The 20499-nt window shown below is 42.0% G+C and overlaps 1 protein-coding gene across 21 annotated transcripts in view; it reads right to left on the bottom strand.

The window, feature by feature from the left end:
- baz2ba (bromodomain adjacent to zinc finger domain, 2Ba) overlaps positions 1-20499 on the bottom strand; it is a 69268-nt gene extending 48769 nt beyond the window's left edge. For 16 of the 21 annotated variants that reach the window (XM_020637911.3, XM_020637915.3, XM_029278060.2 and 13 more), the window contains exons 1-2: positions 20287-20498; positions 5998-6040 (exon numbers count right to left, since the gene is read on the bottom strand). The gene's annotated coding sequence lies outside the window, so the exon portion shown is untranslated. Of the gene's footprint in view, positions 1-5997; positions 6041-20286 lie in introns of all 21 variants that reach the window. The other 5 variants (XM_020637924.3, XM_020637914.3, XM_020637926.3 and 2 more) reach the window with 2 other exon arrangements.

Here is a 20499-nt window from a genome sequence, read left to right as displayed (position 1 = left end):
GGAGGGGTAGGTGGTGGCGGAGGGGTCTCTCTGACACTCTTGAGCTGCCATTTTTCTTCCCTGACAAAGACTCCATCTGCCACAGAGCCATTTGCTGCCTCCCGAGTCGGCAGAGCATTCCGCACGCCGTGTTCACCTTGATGTCACCTCTACACAGCTCACGCCTTGCTGACGCTATGCAAGCGCACACACACACACACACACACACACACACACACACACACACACACACACATACACACACTCTTTCCCTCTTCTAAACACATGGACCTTCGTGCTTTTTTGTCTTCAACTTACACACAAACACACACTTTCAGTTTCTGTCATACATATTATCTTTCCACTCTTTCTTTTCCTCCTTCTTTCACACACACACACACACACACACACACACACACACACACACACACACACATATTGAGTGTGTATGTGTCTAGGTAGCGGCCCTCCCTCTCCTCTGCATGGCTGATATCACTGTGCAACCATCAGCGCTGTGCATTGTGGGAGTGTCTGTTGGGGCAGAGAGACGCGACAGGGGCTGAGGGATTCACACGCCTCTGAAAGACAGCCAGAGGGGGAGAGAGTTAGAGAGGGAAAGAGAGAGAGGCAGGAGGGGAGGGAAGGGGGGAGGCAAGAGAGGCAGAGATACGAAGGGGGCCGGTAACTGGAAATGAGAGATGGCATTTTAAAGAGGAAGCTGAATTTCACCTGCAATTACCGTAGCTCCGGGGCACATGGCTCGGTTAAGAGACATTTCATTCCAAAGCCACCGTGTATAGCTGCCGCACTGAGCCCTGAGAGGCGCATAAAGAAGGAGGGAGAGAGAAAATAGAGCGGTGGAAAACTCTCCTTTGCCCAAGATGGCCCTCAGCAGATGCAGTGATGAAAGAGAGGAGGCAGCCAGGGATGTAACTAGTAAATGAAACCAGTAGAAAAGCTCAAGAGGAGAGGAAAGGAAAGGAGAGGAAAGGAGAGGAAAGAAGGACAGATAGAAAGAGAAAGAGGAGCGAAAAAGGGTATCTCATTCAGCAGGCCCCAACTTGGCCATCTGTACACCAGACCAGACAGCTGAACAGGGCCTCAGAGAGCATGCAAACACACACATAGACACACATACAAATGCACACAGACACACACTGAACAAAGAGCAAATAAAATCCAATAAACACAGATACTCACTCTCACACAGTTAAGCACAGGGAAAACTGAATGTGTTTAATGATTAATATCCTTCTTAGTATTTGTTCTCCTCTTTCGATGAAACCTTGTACTCTCTCTCTCTCAGAACTCTAAATGGAGCTGTAATGGTTTCCCCGAGGCTCAATGTCCTGGCTAGTTTCACCAGGCACACCGCTGTGTTTCATAGGAGAAGTGCGACTGCACAAATACAGTAATGAGCCCTCGCTGGGAGCTGGGGGCCTCCTGGCACTGCTAATGGCTCCTCTGGACTGCAGCTGTATCCAGGTTACAACCTGGCCGTTGCTGACAGGCCCAGTAGGGACAAAACAATTCCCAGCAACAGTTTGTCTGTTTACATGCACAGTTAAGTCAAACTACGGTTATCGCTTGATTAGGCTATTTAAGTTGACCTCTGTCCTTGTCTCAGTATGCAAGGTTCTTGCTCAAGCACTTGCCATGTTGAGGCATATGTCTTGTTTTTTTCTACTATTTCTTCTATGCATTTATACTGTCCAACTTCCAGGTCAAAGCCTCACAGAAACTGTGATGCCTGCGCAGAACGCCTGCACCTCGGGTCCGATGGAGGTAGGACCTACATACAGTGCATGCCAGAGAAAATCGAATCCCAACCACATTATGTTGGTCTTTAAGTCTGACTTCAAAAAATGTGTCTTTGTACAGTTTAAGTCGGACTAACATTAATTTTAAAAAGTCCTGTTTATTATACAGTCTAACTGAATATTTTGATGTTCTATCACCAAGTAAATGAATTGATCGGTTCGGTGTGAGGGCAATAAGTAAGAAGGAAAGAAGATCTGGGTATGGTGGTTAGTGGAAAAGAGCCTGGAGGATGTCATGAGAGGCAATGGTAGAGACAGAGAGGAGGGATAAAGGGAGTTAAGGAAATGTGGTTTGGTCATAAACCCAGCAGATAGACCCAATAAACCTGGGCGCTCTCATAGGGCAACAGCTGGCAGCGGGTGAGAGTGGTGCGTGTACGTGTGTGTGTGTGGCTGTGGGTGTTTGTGCGTAAGAGGAAAAGAAAGAGAGACTGTTTTTGTGTGTGTGTGTGTGTGAGTGTGTGTGTGTGTGTGTGTGTGTGTGTGTGTGTGTGTGTGTGTGTGGTCTGCCTAATTATCCCCATAAATGAGAAACCCTGCACACTTACATTCATGCAGAAACTGAAATAAGCAGCACAATGAAATAATACAAGCTACCTAATAGTAATATATATAATGAAAAAGTCTAAAAGTCTTATTAACAGCTGTTGTTGGCAAGGCTGTGACAAGTAAAGGAGAACTATATGTTTGGTTTACACAGCAGTTAAATCAGCAATCACAGCAAACATACACTATAAAATGTGAATGCAGATAAGCAGTTTTTGACGCTTAAACCCAGTTAACCGTGGGACAAATTTATTGATCGAACAACACAATGAGACTTGACTATTGCAAAATTCAATTCAAATTTATGTTTTCACATAAAGTAAAATATGGATACATTACAAGCAAATGTTCTAAAATCACATGTTACTTCATAAATTACCCAGCAATCTATGCATAGATAATTATGAAATATTTTTCTCAGAGTAGGCCTGACGCGATCTGTAAGTCGTTGTGAGTGCAACTGATGTCTAGGGCTTGATCATCTCTTGTTTTCAAACCCTAACATCCAAACAGGAATTAGGGCTGAGTCCAAGGAGCTCAGATTGCAATCCTGTTTGTGTGGAGCTAAAAGGTTTGTGATGCAAGGCGTTTAAAGGTCCACTCCTAATGTTTCATAAATTACTGATAAACAATTATGTTACATTATGACACCCAAAACTCAGCATTGTGTGACCAGCATCTCCCCTCTACTACAACACACGTACACACATACACAACACACACACACACACACACACACACACACACACACAGAGACCTCTTCCATTGTTGCTCTCTATAGGAAAGCTCACAGCTTGGGTTCTTTAGCTCCTGTTTTGTCTGACCCTCCTTTCAAAATGGCCCCCTCATGACCACGCACATTATCGTTCGGGCGGGCAGCCCCCCGAGTGGACTGAGGCTCCCTGGGTGCAAGCAGTGATTCATTGCACAAGGGTCTGTAAAAGAGCAGCTTCACCCCCACGCAGAAGCCCTTCATTGGGACAAGGAGGCTGTTTTGCAGTGGGGGGTGGGGGGGGGGGATTCAAAAGTCTGGCAAGAGGACTGAGCCATGTTGAGACCATGAGGGCCGGGGGAGGCAAAGGGGAATGGTCACTGTTTCTTATGTGTGCAGAGAGTAGGAGTTAGAGTGAAAAAGACATGGATGGGTAAGCCCAAACTAATACCGGAGTGTGTCTGTTGAATCCACACAGCTCCCTATCCCGAGGACAATCTCCCGGCAGCTTTTTTTAACAATCTTAGCTCCGAGGCAAGTACAAAGTACTAAATGTTTAGGCGTTATCTTTAACACTTCCCCATTCTAACAGAGCACCAGTTTAAAGGGCACTGGGAGAAGGGAAAAAAAAGACACAGTGAGAAACAAAAGAGAGTTCATGAATAAGAGCTGAAAAATGATAGTAGTTGCTGGGATTGATGAAAGCCTATTCGGGTTTTTGTGACAGGCTGCGAGACACACAAATTCCTTCCCCTCAGGCTAGAAGGTGTAATTTCCCCTTCCACTGTCACAAGAGCCATGTAAAGAATTATCCGTAGGCCAATGACTGACTGCTTCAAAGTAATTTGTAATGTATGACATGTCGGCATCTTTCCACCTATCTATCTATCTATCTATCTATCTATCTATCTATCTATCTATCAGTCTTGTCTTGCAGAATGAAAGAGACACTCAGAAAAGGAACATTGGCATGCTGTTCCGTTGTAACACACGGTGGGATGCGGATGGAAATGCTGGCCCCACAGGACACACACATTCACTCTCACACACTTACACACACACACACATAAAGAGCGGACTGCTGTGGGGCTGACGCAAGACTATCTCTGTCTCACGTGTCTCTCCCCTACGGCCGCCCGCTGCTCCTGACCTTCGAGATGTTTTTCTCTCTCCTTCTCCCTCTCCCTTTATTCCTCTCTATTTCACACTTACACACACACACATACACACTTTTCTGCACACCTCCCAGCCACTCAGTATTTTGTCATTAAAAGGCATTGCATTTCAAGCTTGGATCAAGCAGATGGGGCTGCGTAAGCATTGCTGCTCTTTCACGCAGCACCTTGGCTAAAGCACAGAGTCGACATGCATTATGGTGCTCCCTTTTAAATGCGTGCACACAAACATTCACGAAAACACACACACACAATCGCACACATGCACAACATTCCTGGAACCAGAGCCTCAGCTCTGTTGTGAATGGCTGTTTCATGTGGGTGCTAAGCGGTTGAATACCTTAGGACATGCTCTATGAAACAAGAGCGCTAAACAGCAAACAAAGGTTTCATCTGGTTATCTAATATATTTTTAAGTCCTTTCTAGAGACCAATGTCTCTTGCTCGAGTGGCAAAACACAGACTCAAATCCTCACTTAAAGTTCATTGGGTTCATAAGACACACTTTTACACACACACACACCAAACATGAGTGAATGTAATATAATTGTATCTCCCTGCCATTAGACACATTTCTCTGTCTTTCTTTCATTTCTCAACATTTGCATATTCCTTTGGGTGTTTGACTTGAGCAGCTCTTTCCTTTTCCCTTCTCTTGTCTTCCAAGCAACAAATGTCAGCTAATTACACCATAGCTGTTTGGATGAGCTCCATCTTTCCCTGTGCTCTGCTGTGCATGCTCTCTATGGGGCTGCAGGAAAAGTCAGGCAGCAAACACACCAGTTAGAAACAGTCAGCCGTGGAGTGGCTTGGGGGGGGGGGGGGGTTGATCTACAAGGCTACACCCCCTAGATATTGATTCCCCAAGAGAGAACTCATCAATACTTATCACAAATGATACAACCAGCTCACTCCAACCTGCAGGGGATGTAATGTATCATTCACAGCCGGATATGAAGGAGTAACAGTTAGACCAGATCAGGTCTGCTAACACAGCGCTAAAGAGACCGTCACACAGACAAAACAAATATTTCTGTTGAAGCCTTCTTATAAAAGATCCCATTAGATCACACACACTCAGGCACAAGGCCATAAATTCAGGCATTAGGGAAAAGTGCAAGTCATTGTCTGTGTGCGCAACAACAAACTGCCACCTTGGTGTGTGTGAAGTGAAGCCTTGAGGACGCAGCCGCGCCCCTGAGCACAGTGAGCTCGCACATAGAGACAGTGAGAAAATAAAAGAGAGAAAGAAAGAAAGGGACGGAGAGAGAAGGGGATTCAGGCTGCATACACATAAACAACTAAACACACTGCACTGTAGGACACAGTTAACAGCCATTTACATTCAGCGTTGGCTCAGAGCAGATAGCAAACTCGACGGATGTTTATTAGGCGCCCACGTTTCAGACAAATATTCTGATTAAAATGGGAAAAATCTAATTAATTGCTTGATTCACTGAATGAACCCCGAATTTGTAATGTAATCATAACAACTGCTTTTCAAGGGGCTCTTGTTAAATTTAATTGGGGGAGAAAAAAAACATCCTCTTTCACTGAATGAATGAAAATCAAATTAGGCCTGAAACTGGAGGAGTCTGCAAGTTTGTTCTGGCGTGCCACAGAAAGAAAAAAAAAGATGTAAAAGCAGAAGTGTGTGACAATATGTATTTTAAAAAGTCACGCATCAACTGTTTTGTAACACACAGACATAAACCAGGGGCAAAGAGCGAAAAAAGAGCAGAAGTGAATGCTCTTCAGTACTCACTGTTAGAGATGTCTTCAGCTATTTGACATAACTGCTGTAACACCTGGAGAAAAAGCAAAAACAAAAAGAGGCCGTTCAGGTTATAAATATGATCTGAGTCATAGGAATAACATGTTTTTTTTCCCCAGTGTGCTTTAATTTAATGATAATGAAATGGTTAGTTTATGTGCAGTATTGTGGAAGTGCTGAAGTTTCCCTTTTGAGAAGGAGATAACGCTGCTCAAACCGCATAAATCTAAGTTAAATTTACTAAACCTAGTTTTGGGGATTTTCAAAGACATCAAACAACAAAAAGCAGTGATGTCTGAACACAGCTGTGTGCACACACAGACACACAGATGGAAAGATATTCATACACACAAAAAGTCTCTTTCTCCCAGAGCCCTTTCTTGCAAAACCTGTTTGTTAGAAATGGATCTAGACACTGGAGCTTTGAGTGTGAGGATATTTTCCCCAAACACAAGACAGTTCTTGCAGAGAACCAAGCCTTACCGACGTTCTCACGCCCATCTCTCATGCATTGTCTCTAAGGCCCTGCTGCGCTCTTACAGCCTGAGCCTAATCTAAACGGCTCACTAGAACAGACGCCACCCTGCTCTGTGTAACATACTACAACAAACACACAGACTTTACAGCTTTTATTCATGTTAATAAACACTTTTTTTTTGGGGGGGGATACACAAATAATGTCTCACTCTTTCAAAACACTGTTTTCAGTTTTCAGTGACAACTTTTGCAATGTCAGACATAACTTATGTCGGCATGATTGAATGGTATAATAAAAACATAACTTCAAGCCTTCTCACAAATACGCACACAGATTCAGAGAAGCAGCCTGTTACGGACATTTTCAGACACACAAACAGCATGTGTGGGTAGCTATCTAGCAAGGTCCTGTTGACAGTAAACACATCCAGCTGGTCAACAGCAATGTTAGAATCAGGTTTGTCTGCCGCTCACAAGCACCAATGTAATCAAATTTTACATGGTAGGTTTCTGTTTCTTAGTTAAGGGATTAATCTTGCTCATAGATGGTATTTTATCTGCTGTTTTTCTAGTAATCCATGTAAATGTCACCTGATTGAATGAGTCAGGGTATAACAAGAACATACATGGGTATATTGCAGCTCATGAGCCAAAGTGGTTTTGTCTTTCTAGATGCCCCGCAGTCACGTCAAAGTCTGTGACACATAATGCAACACACATCTGTCATTACAGCTCAATTTTATCACAGAACTGAAATCACCTCGACTTGCGGTGTTGATAATACCCGCACTCATCGAACTGCAATGGTTCCCTTCATTATCTCCACTCTCACACAGACAGACAAACACACACACACACACACATACACACACAGAGACTGCAGACACACACAAATACTTTGATAACTCATCGCAGTGATAATGATAACAGAGAGCCAGGTAGGCTGAATTCATCTTCAGCTTTTTCATAAAGGCCTATTAGTGGATGATTAAAGGATCTCTGCTCATAGGGCTTCAGCACAGAAAATGATTTGCCAGCCACGAGGCAGGTGAATTACACTGGATAAGAAAGCCAGAGCTGTCTGCCATCATTTGCCTGACTAAGAATCAGTCTGTTAGTCTATTAACCTCATTTTACTGTAAGATCTACTTAGTTTAACATCAATGGCAGATGGATAAAATATCACGAAAACATTACTTTTTTTCCTAAGACTGGTTGTCTGTAGCCTTCACCAACATCCTTTTCCTAATGAATCATGTCAGAGTAAGATGGCATGACTTACAATCATTTTCAATAATGATATATTGATAGATTTGCATATTTTCTCATTTTATGAAATCATCATTCATTAAAAATGTCATAAACTCTTAAAATGTTCCATTAAAATCATCCCATTAGCCTAAGATGATGTATTCATTTGACTTGAGTTTATTTAGATATTTATTTTGCATTAGAAAAATGGCAGTTGATTAATTAATTGATCACTTAAACTTTGGTTTTTTTTAGCTTCACAAATCAAAACATTTTTCAAAAGCATAGTTTTCAAATCAAACAGGGCTCAACGCCAACTATATTGCCATGGGCTTGAACGAGTTTACAGCCAAATAAGAAAATGTGGTCGCCTTTTGAAGTCACATTAAATTTGGATGATTTACGATGATATGCAGCTACATGTTTGCTTAATGCTTAATTTGAACTTTTCACACAGGGTCATGTTTGATCCTTTTTAATATCATATGCATCATTTTCTATTTATCTAGAATCATTACAGTTGCCAGATGTGAAGTCTGAGTCCACCCTCTGTTTCTGGTTTACAAAATAGCAGAAAACTGCATCTGCTGTCATGCTCTTCTCAAATCCCTCAAAATATACTGGATACTTTTCCATGAATAATTACATTCAATCATCCAATCCCAACCAATAATACAACAAAATATATTTATTCTGAGGTAAGATTTTTTTCACTACCAGCGACTAGTGGCCAACAACTGCTGCGTATGTATCCAAATGAGTCTGCAAAGACAACCTGGAAACTAATAATTCTGTACCCCATAATTAAGTAACATGAACAATGTATTCTTGTCACAAGAGTAAGAAAATAGGTTTGTGTGAGAACTACTTTAATAAGAGGGACAGTATGTCTCATCATGTTTTTTCAAAGTAACACAAAGCTATTTGAATTGATACAACAAATCACTGCCCTAAGAAATGTGAATGAACTTTTGTGTAACAATCAAATGTCATTTTTATAATAGCCATCATTACTAGTAATTTCCATCTTATTAACTTAAAAGGCAAAAACACAGGAAAAAGGGAACAACAGGAACTATCTGCAAAGTAATAATTACCTGCTTTTACACTCCAGGCAAGCTCGCACATGGGCAGCCGACAACGTAACTGTTATGATGTCTCTCTGAATTGTCTTGTTTCGTTTCCCTAATCTACCCCCCTTTCCTCAGCCACACAGATGTCGACTTTACTCTAGGAATCAAACAGCAGCTCTAAGGCATCCAAACACGGTTAAAAACAAGGGTCTGACTTCTGTACCAGCCACAGAAAGAGAGAAAGAATAAGAAGAAAGGTCACACCATGTTTCATTTTAACCTTCATGGCAACAAAAAAAAAGTTGGTATTTGAGCAAAGAAAACAAGTGTACTCTGAAAGTACACATATTGAGGTTGGCCTAAAATCCCTGGCTTTTGAATATTTGATGCCTTGTTAGAAGAACGACACTGGTGAGGTGTTTGTCTCTGTTGTCTCAGTTGATCTCTGGCACACAGGGCCCTGTGGGAGTGTGCTAGTGAGACTTGGCCGCAGACATTTTCCTGAAGCCCCCAGAACAAAACAGGCAAGTCTTGACAGTCTGTCCGCCACTGAGTCGTCACACAATCAGTTGCAGGAAACCAATCCCTAAATAGCAGTGATTCATCTCTTCATCACACACAATGCCAGTACACAGTGCACAAAGAAGCTCTCTCTTCCCCCTCTCTCTCTCCCTGTCTTACCCTATCTGTCTCAACCCCTTCCCCCCCAGTGTGGTCTCTCGTGCTGCTTAAAAATAAGTGCTTCTCCCAGCTTTCTTTGCCCTGTGATTTACTGGCAGTGTTTAACTGCAGGGCAGCATCTTTTATTGTTACATGATCTGGGGCTGAAAGCTGACAAAATGGAATCTCTGTGCGACTACCTTTGTATGTGAGTGAGTGTATGTTCAGAGCAAAGTAAGGAGCGGGTGGAGGAATAAAGAACTTTGTGTGAGAAACGTTAGTGCAATTCAAATCCCTCCCAGCCTCCTGGTGCTGTGTTGTGTGTGTGTGTGTGTGTGTGTGTGTGTTTGTCATTCTACTAAATGGTTTCTTCCTTGACTTGATGGAGCAAGTGGCATCTCAAGGGAACGGGTTACACCGCACACACAAAGTAAAGCGCTCTGAGACTGGCGAAAAGCTCAGAACATTAGTGCAATCCATTTGTGAGAGGTACAATATATATATATATATATATATAAAATACCAGGCAGGATTGTGTGCATCTGTCTTTTTGTCAGTGTCTGTACTCATGTTTTTGTGTTGCCATGATAACTCTTCTGTTAATGGCAGAGAGCCCGTTGCTGCATTAGCCAATCCACTTCCTTTTTCTTGTGTGTCTTTGCAAGATGAGTCCCTGTTAAGAGATGCAGTCAATCTGGCCTCTTACATAGTGACTGTCCACTCTGAAAAAAAATTGTTCCAATGCCAAACCAGTATCAGACATGCCTCTAATACAGCCCAAAATGTGGAAAGGAGTATAAGCGAGGACAAAAGTATAGGCACCAATCTGATACAGCAGTTTATAAGCCCTGCAAAAAGCTTGCAATGTTGTAACAAGTTTGCTGCACTGCTTTCCAAAAAAGTTTTGGTTGGGGGGCATTTTTGCTCAGCTGAAGAGAGACAGGAAATGTCGGGAGGAGAGAGTGGGGGATGACATGCAGCAAAGGGCCGAGGTCAGATTCGAACCCACGGCTGCTGTGACGAGGACTATAGCCTCTGTACATAGAGAATGTGACACAAGCGCTAGGCTATGTGGTGCCCTGCAGTTTGGGATCTTTGCTCGGATGTGTTACGGCAGCAGTACTTTTCTGTTTAAGAGCAGAGCAGAACTGATTTCTATTAACTTTTGTGATTAGTGATTAGCAGAGGATTAAACATTAACCTACACTGAATAAAGCAGCGTCACATTTTTAAAAACAGCGTTTGCCAGATGCTTTCGATGGATACAGCACAAATGCGCTACAAGCCAGCTAGGGGCTAATATTAGCTTAGCTCCGATCCAAGTGGTCTGCTTGTGTTTATTTTTTGCCACTAAAATGTTTTATTCTTTTTTCAACAGAAAGAAAACATCAACAACATAACATCAGAATAATTGCCAGACATTTATACATGTTCAATTTTAGGTCATAACCTAAGTAGTGCAGTTCACAAGGGGTCTTTAAATAGCTTCTCATAATTGACACGATAAGATCAAATGGAAAATAAAATAAAAATAAAACAGTGAAAGGGAGGTAAACGACATAAAGTTGTCAAAATGAGTGGGGCAAACCACCTAGCACCTTATCTACTGATCTGTCAAATATTGTCTCCATTTTGCATTGTACAAGTCCTTCCTTACTCTCAATAAGAAAGTCAGTCTTTCCATCTCATGAATCTCTTTCATAATTTCCAACCAGTTATCTACTGTGGGCGGGTCAGTCTGTAACCATTTACGGGCGGTCTGCTTGTGTTTAAGGTAACAAATACTTTAATGATTATTGTTGCAGGTTTATTGTTTTTTTATAGGAGAAAAAATTGAACCCAAAGGTCTTCCCTATCCAATTACATTTCTGTTGTTTAATCTGGGAAAAATACTCTTTATGTAAAAAATCCAAATCCAAAGTCCATACTTTATACGTTCCACACAGCAGCGAGTCTTTCTGCCTTACATTGTTATTTATCCTTCAGTAAAAGTCGAGACTTGCTATATAAAGTGCAAATCCATAACTTCTGACGCTGAAGAAGATTGGTTGATTGAACTGTTTTTTAACAGACTTTCGGGCCTCCTAATTAACAACATTTCTATGGCATTAATTCTCTGTGTGCATTTTTTTAAAATAATTTAAGTCTTAAATTAAGCAGGCCACAGAATAACAGAAATCATTTGACATCCATAATGGCAAGTGGTACACAGGATGTTATATGGTGAATGGCAATTGCAGATTCATACTCAGTATTGGCTGATTTGTAAATTCAAGTATTGGAATTGTTGTTGGGAGGGGAAAAATGGATCCCAACAACTACAACTGGAGGAATGATATCAATCCAGTATGTGACCAGATCATCAACAGAGGATAATCAGAGCTAGCTCAGGCCCGTACAACAGGTTCGGAGTATCGTTACAGCCCTGACGATCCATCAAGATGACGTGTGAAGGTCAGAGTAGCCGTGACCAACACAGCTGTCACATCTCCTCCCAGCACCCTCTTGGCTAACTGGCCTTCCAAAACACTCAGCACAAAACACAGCCAACTGGGGGAAGCACTGGGGCCAAGGCCAACAGAACACGCCCATAACCCCGGTCGGGCTTGTATCATGATTACATTAACATGATTGACCCCCCCCCCCCCTTTTACAATAACACAAGATGTGGTGAAGACCCAAATCAGAGCAGTAAATTGTAACTGTGACAAGAAATCAGTTTGCATACCCTACATCATGACTTCTACTACTATGAGCTTTCAAATTTTAATTCAACACCCACTATAGCCACAAGTTTAAATGACTACCAGCTCTGTTGTAAGAGTGGAAAATGCTACAGTGGAGCTGTGTGGAGAGCAGATGTGAATCCACTTTGATTTCAATGCCTGCCTCTGTGTGTGTGCAGCTTCTATTAAATGGATCTGCTGTCTCCCTGATCAAGGGAGTCAATAAAGGGCCAGTCCTGTCAAACCCTCAGGGGTGAGTGTGTATGCACATATGTGTCCATGTATGTGTGTGTGTGTCCATGTGTCCGTGTGTGTGTGTGTGTCCGTGTGTGTGTCCGTGTGTTATGGACAGAATTTGAAGTACTCTGACAGGTGAGTGATTGAGTGCTTTCATTTCCCTGCAGCGACAACGAGATGTGCACACACAGACACATATATAGTTCAAGCACACGCATACACACAAACGGGAGGAGGGGTTGAGAGAGAGGAAGAGAGAGAGTGCGAGCTGTTGTTTCCTAAAGGATGCTGCTCCTGCCTGCATGCTTAAATTAGCTCTAAATGTTTGGATTACACACGGGAGCTCTCACAGAGGATTTAGCCGCCATAGCCTGGAGTCCAGGGGGGGGGGGGGGGGTGTGCAAATGTTTCCATCTTCTTCCAAACACACATGCACACACAAACACAAGAAGAAGCCTTTTGCAGGATCACAATCATATGTCACCCCTTTATTACTCTATATACTCTGTAAAACCTTGACGAAATAAACAAACATTGCATCCAAATAGCTCAGACAAAAGATGCGGAGATGTTAGCAAGTTAAAAGCGACATGCAGCTCTATTTCATTCATCAGGATTCTGCTATGAGAAGGCAGTGTTTCAGCGTTACACGTATTTAATAGTGCAGTCCTGGCTTCAGTTGTTGGGGGGGGGAGGAAAAGATATGCTAGCAGACATAGAGACAGGCAGAGAAAGGAAAAGAAAAAGAGAAGGGGAATGAAGGGAGGTCAGCACCCCCAGTTCCAGATAAAGGCCCGCTCCCTCCCTTCTGCCTCGGCTTTTCGAAGCCCCTGCCTGGATCGAGAGGCGTCTCACGTTACAGCTGTCTCTCAGTGTCATCGTTCAGTAAGAGAGAGCACAGGCGAGAGAGAGAGAGAGAGAGAGAGAGAGAGGCAGACTTAGTGAGAGAGAGAGAGACAGAGAGAGGGAAAGCGGGACAATGCCACAGACCAAGCAGGGTTTGGCTTTCAAAGCTGGACAAGATAAAAAAAAATTTAAAAAAACAACAGCAGCAGCAGCAGGTTGAACTAGATGAGGAAACCCTCGTGGTTAGACTGTCTTGTTGTAATCCTAATGAGTAACATTCACCTAACATACATTTTCACTACAATATGGAGAGGATTCCAAATCACTCGATTGTGTTATGACCTTTTCAAGAAAAATGATTTGGAAATGTAGAGTGAACAGAGCTAGTCAGATCATTTCCTCTTACACCACCAGGGACAAACTGAACACATTTCCTAAAAAGAAAAGGGGGGGGGATTCATTTTTCACTACCTTATTTTGTGCCTGGTGAGAAAAGTGAAAGAGAAACACTTTACACTCAGAGAGAGAAAGATGCTATTGACTGTGAGACTATGTGCTATAAGGCTTCTGCGGATTAGGCATCGTTGAGTCGCCTCTCTACACACGAGTATCCGTTTTAAACTGAAAAAGCTAAAAACAGCCGCTTGTCCCAGGTCCAGTAGTGACTAATCCTTTGACTGCTAGCATTTCAGCCTGGGCTGCTAACAAGGTAAGGCCATGTAGGTCATTGCTCTGTAAAGTTAAGAGTCTGAGCGAACGCTTATCCCTTTTCTGTAATTTCTTCTGGAGAGAAATAAAGACTGTCTGACTGACACTTCATGAAGGATGATGTGCTGTATGTGCAGATTTTTTACTCCAAACTGTAGTGCTTACACAGCTGACACAGTGAGAGCTGGTTGGACCAGTGTCATTTATATAAAACATACTCTGTACAAATACACACAGAGCTATTTCACAGAACAAAACTGCTTTCCTGTTTGTTTCCCTCTATCCTTGTCATTTCTCGTGGCATTTTGTAGGAGTTAAATATTTAGAATTCTGGCTTAGCTTTGAGCCATCTTTGCCAGCACAGCTAAAATAAAAAGCCTCTGTGGCAGCAGTGACCAGATTTTAAATGCTGAAGACGATCAATAAATGGGGGCTGTCGAGGCGCAATCTCATGCATGTGTGTGTGTTTGTTCTGTGCCTATGCGTAAATGCCTGTGTTCTGACAGAGCGTGTGTGTGTGTGTGTGTGTGTGTGTGTGTGTGTGTGTGTGTGTGTACGTGCATCCTAACACCCACCTAGGCTCACAGCTCCCCTGCCTTCTACAAGATATTCTATAGTATCATCAAGAACACTACTGACCCAGGAGGCACGCCAATAGAGAAACCAATATCATTCCCATTCCCACATCCCAGACCTTTTTTCCTATTTCTTTTCCATTCCCAGTATCCTTTTCCCATCTGAGCGCATGCAGTCAGCATGGGTGTATAGAGGAAAGTGTAAATACAGGCCCCACTGCTAGATTGAGAATGTCAAGGTGTGGTAAACATTAAGCTAAATAGCAGGTGATTCCTGAGAGAAAAATTACAGGAAACTTTTTTTTCCCATGAACCAATTCCCAACATTTTGTTTATGCTGTTGTAATCCATCTTTGTAAAGCTAATGAACGGATAGCCTTAATGTCTCCGTTTCTTGAAGCCAAATAACACTGATGTGTTTTCCGTTCAAGAAAAGAAATGCATTCACTCTGTTGCCATCCATGTTTCTAATGTTATGTTTGTGTAAAGACTGCGTTAAATGGATGCTTTCCGCTCACAGACCTTCTTTTCTATGTCTTTACCATATGAATAACCGATGGAGACAAACAATGAATTATGAGGACTTGTATTCAGACAGCTCTCTGGTTGCAGCAACACAAGAAACGCGTCTGCATTTTCACCTCCTCGCTAATGTACAAAACAAAAACAGCCCTGAAGTGGAAAAATCATCAGGACCTTTTGAGACTTCATTAAAAGAAACTAGCCTGGACTTTCCGAACAAGGCATCTCTCTTTGGAGGGGGAAAATCAACCTTTTCACCTTGCTGGTGGAAAAACAGGCATCCCAACGAGACAGAGCATGCACAAACAACCTTGACTTTCATCAAGAAAATTCTCACATTGAATGATAAATAGAGGCCCAGGGGACGAGCAGCAAAGAAGCAGCTTATCGCCTTTCCCTCCCAAATTTGGCCGCTCTGTCTCCCGTCTCCTGAAAGTCAACACGGGGTGACCCACATGCACTTTACACTGCTATTGTTTGGTAATTAACGCACCATAAGTAATCCAAACAGAAATGGAGAGAAGACTAAAATGATGTGTTAGGCTGTTTAGTCTTCATTATCAGCTGAAATTGTTGTTTTTTTCCCACACCATATGCCTCATACGTCGCCCTATCTCATTGGCTTTCATAATCAAGTTGTTTCCCGACACAGGCAGAGATTTCACAAAGATAAGCAGAATATGTGACACGGTAACTTTAAAAGTCAACGTCTGAGCGTGCACTTTAGACAATCATTGTGTACCCTGTCTGATGCTTATCAGAACCTCTAGTGAACAGGCAGGGACACCAAAATAGCAAGGTAACCTAAGGTTAGGTGGATCATCTGAGAGCTAACCAACTTTCCAGCTGAGAGGACATTAACCTGCGAGGCCCTGTAAACACGTATCAATACGAGAGCTTCCTGCACGGGCCTGTACCACACAGCACAAAACGGAAACTTGCTGATTTGATCTGTAACAATAAGAAACGTGATCAATCTGATGCCTATCAAGCTTTCACTAAAACAATGACTGGTCTCATAGGACCATTAGCCCTGATAGGATTAATGTGTATAATAAAATTCATCAGATTCTTAGTACATTATTTCTGTTGTCATAATGTCTTCAGCATAAACTGTCATACGCAAATGGCTGACGGATGAAGAAAGAGAGGAAACTTGATCAGGACGCTGTCTAATGTTCAGTTCTTGAATCATTTGGTTAACACAGAGCAGACCTCTACTTCCTCTCTGAATTTCACAGCTCTGTGTCAGCGCTCACATGCAGAGATTTGACAGTGCTCCCAGATGGCTATTATTATCAATCGATTGTTTGTAGGTCTAATTAATCGAAGGCTAAATTTAAATACTTGTCGTCATGAAGCATTTGGGTGAGGAACTGCGCACAGACTGACTCATAGGCACTTTTTATAGACCATAAACGTCTGACATTTTAAGAGTACTACAAAAGTTTAAATATTTAATCAATATCAATTGAGCTGCTACTTCGATACATTAAGCATATCCGACCTTTGATTAATATTGTCAGAAAGAAACTACTGGGGTTATGGGAGAGGTTGTAAGATTATTATCTGCAACAAACTCACTCATGCATCAATGTTTAATATCAAACTATTTACTAACGTTTCTCATAAGAAATCATTTTTAGGGCTTTTATCAATACAGCTGAAAGCAAAATAGACATGTCAATGTCAGTTTAATTTTCAGTTGTTGATCACCAGTTGAACCGTACATTAATGTTGATCAAAACAATGCTTACTTGATTCATTCAAATCCTGATTTAAGATTTCAGATTAAATGTTTCTGCAATCAGCACACTTTTTAAAATGTATATCAGTACTTACTTGGTCTATAGATGTATTTTAAGCGCAGGTGACCACTTAAATATCAATATCTCACTTGTTTCCATAACTTTATGTTTAGAAAATTATGTATCTGAACTTTTTTCAAGACAAACACAAGACATCCCTACAAGCGTTGTCCAAGTGTTTTTCCACATTTAACAGAAATAATGTGTTGTGGCATCAAGTAAATTAAGGTGCAGGCTTCATATTCACTTGTAATTAACAGATGAATCATTCACATGCCCGATACATCTGACATCATTTAGATGATATCACTCACAGAACAAAGTAACAGTGCAACATGTTTTTAAGCAGGCATCCGCTCATTCTGACGACTTGATCAATATATCATGCACACCTCATAAATCTCACTTCACTTCCTTTTCTAAAAGAACTATGGCTGTACTCCCAAATAAAAAGGATAGACCCATATTCAATAGTAAAGGATTATAGAGAATACAGCCATGTGTGCTCATGGGATTGTCTTCTCAAAAGCTGTCCAAGTTCTGTCAGATTCAGCACCCCCAGACACAGAGCTCGTGAACCTAATTTCACCTAATCAGCTTAGTCAATAGCAACCGTTTGCTGTGACTTTGGTAGACATGCAAATAGGGCTTAACTATGTCTATCCTTAATTCCTGAATGTTCAAGTCAAGCGGAAGTCCTCCTTTATCTCTTCAAAAACAACAGTTCCAATTTGAGCGAGAGGAATAGAAGCAGTGAAAGAGAGGGAGGGGGAGAGAGAGAATGAAACTCCAGTGGAGAGTTGATTTCTTTTTTTCTTGGCCTGGCAAGGAGAGACATCTCTGATTTGAGTGTGCTTGAGGTAGCACAGTGTGCTTTCATTTCAAAGCAACATGGCAAACAAACTCTGACAGATTTGTTCCCCTTTTTTTTCTTCCACTTTTGCTCTTGCTCACTGTCTCCCAAATTACAGGAAAACACACTGCACAAATATATTAGTACTTCTAGTCGGTTTGTATGCTCAGCTGCAGCCAATACACACACATGAAAACACACATATTCGAGCAAACCTGCACAAAATGATGCTGAGAATAAGACAGTTGTAAGAGCAGTATAAAACTGAGAGACAATGTTCCGTTTCAATTCACTGATACCACTAATGGCTTCTTAGCAGCTCCATGAAATCAAGCAGCTGTCATGTCGATGCATCAGCAGTGAGAGGAGGGGAGAGCCATCCCCATAAGGACAGAGGCACCGCGCCTTCATGTTTGGCTAAACATCTGCTCCTCTGCACTCCAGCTTTGCAGCAATAAACGGGCAAACAAAAGAGGTGGGAGGTGAAATGATCAGATTTTCCATTTCAAAGCATTTGTTCGGTTTGTTTTCTTTCCCCCCCCCCCCCCCTCCACCCCCCCCGTCCTCTTTTCTGAAACTGCTTACAGGACATGGGAGGGAAGAAAGTGAGATCAAGTTTTAGCTCTGATGCTCTGAACAGCTTAAATAACACCTTTTTGTAAGATGGACGACATTCTCAAGTCACAGGATGATTCTGTGAAGAGTGCTGTGTTGAAACTGTTGCAAACCACTGCTATAGCTCAGTAAGGGTTATGTGTGTGCGTGTGTATAGTGTGTGTGTGTGTGTGTGTGTGTGTGTGTGTGTGTGTGTGTGTATTTGTTATGACTAGAAATGTATATGTGAGCTTGTATCAATCATACATCAATTCAACTTTGTGTTTTAAAAAACAACAATAAAGGTTTATTAAAAGGCCAACAAGTCCTTTTTTAATCAAAATAAATGTCTTTAACTACTTAATAATTGAATGTCTAATCACTGTAATTTAGCACAGACATCCACTTGAATTTAATTTTTACAGTTCCTCCCCTGATAGTGTTCTTGGTAATTAATAACCCTCTTTCCTTTCTTCCTTACCCCCTTATTCCTCCTTCCTTCCTTCATTCATCCATCCATGCATGCTCAAGTTGCAAGTATAAACACAAAGTAGTGCTGAGAACAAATTACAAATCACATTTATCAACTATTGACTTACAGTAGCGTAAATACAAGTGTTTGAATGTGGACGTACAATTACACAAACCCTGTCTCCCCTGTCTCTCTCTACGAACACTCCGGACTTCTAACAACACTACGTCACTTTTAAATGTGCTTTTCACGCAAACGCCACTAACACAAAATGCCTCCCTCTGTACGATAAAACTGTCTTTTTCAAACCATCTTTGACAATCTACAACAAAAAAAAAAAAAAAACACCTGCGTCTCCGTTTTCAACCGCACACACAAACACTTTCCTCGTTGTCGTTTTCCCCCTAACAAGTCTTGAAACTTTAGTGAAACTTGCGAGAAAAGAAAAAAAAACGTGGATCAATTTCCTTTTAAAGTAGCCTGTGTGTTTGTGTGCAGGAGAGAGAGAGAGAGAGAGAGGGGGGGGGGGGGAATGTTAGGTGCTTGGTGTGATGATAAAGAGAGGGGGGGGGGGGGGGGAAGCGAATTTAAAATCACCAAGATGGCGAGAGGCTTGTTGTTTTGGAAGGGGCAGAAAAAAATGGAGGATATTGTAATATACACAAAGGGATAAATTTCAACAACTCGGCCAAGCGGCTGCTCTCGCCTGCGTCGTGCCTCTCGGTTTGAGGAAGCGAGACGCAGCAAAGGCAGCAGCAGCAGCAGCTCCCCGGCAGGCTGGCCAGCGAACAAGCTTAAACTCTTACCCGCTGCCGTGAAAGAAAAGAATATAATACGTCAAAGTTAATCCGAACCGAAGGGGATATTTATGTATTTGTCGCTAATTGTTTTATTTTCGCGTCGAGGGACTCTTAAAACTGGATGTGTTTTAACGGACGGACCAAGGGCTGCCCGGTGCCTCGTAGTTACCCCCCCTCCTCCTCCTTTTACAACACCGTCCAAAATACGCACTCAAACCCGACGATTCAACATTAACATGGTTATTAAAAGCAACACATACATACAACATAAACCCGTAAAAAAAAAAAAAGTTACATTTCCCAACGATGAAACAAGTTATCAAATAGCCCGAGTTGAACGGTGAAAAAAGGAGAGGGACACAAAGACGATTCCCCACTATCAGGTCACCACTCAGAGGAGGAAAGAAAAAAACACGTCCTTTTTTTATATTAAACAGAAACAACTTGACTGGATTAAAACAAGTGTAGCGATACGGAATACACTGACTGGATGAATTACAGCGTAACAGAAAACAAAACAAAAAAAACTATCTATAAAGCAAACACAAGCTTGTGGAAGGAAGAAGAAGAAGAGAAAAAAAAAGCGAAGAAACTAGAAGCGAAGCCAGCTCTACGCAGCTCATCGCTTGTTCTTGTGATGTGGGGGAAAACAGCGTCAGTGAAATAAAAAGCACTTACCTTGTTTTAGTTTCGACACTTTACTTATTTCCAACGTGGGTTTTTAGTTCAACTAACACTTCGGCTTGGTCTTCTTCTTGCCTCTTTTTTTCCTTGGTCGCTTTTGGTTATGAAAGAGGTCGGGGACGAATGATAAAGAAGGGAATTGGGCAGTAATTGAGTCTCGGTGTGTGAGTGTGTGTGTTAGTTACTAACAGCAGATTGAAGGAGACT

The sequence above is a fragment of the Labrus bergylta genome, chromosome 3 (genome assembly GCF_963930695.1).
Source record: "Labrus bergylta chromosome 3, fLabBer1.1, whole genome shotgun sequence".
Lineage (NCBI taxonomy): Eukaryota > Metazoa > Chordata > Actinopteri > Labriformes > Labridae > Labrus > Labrus bergylta.
The sequence above is the reverse complement of the archived record's forward strand: the minus strand, read 5'-3'. Positions and strand labels throughout refer to the sequence as shown.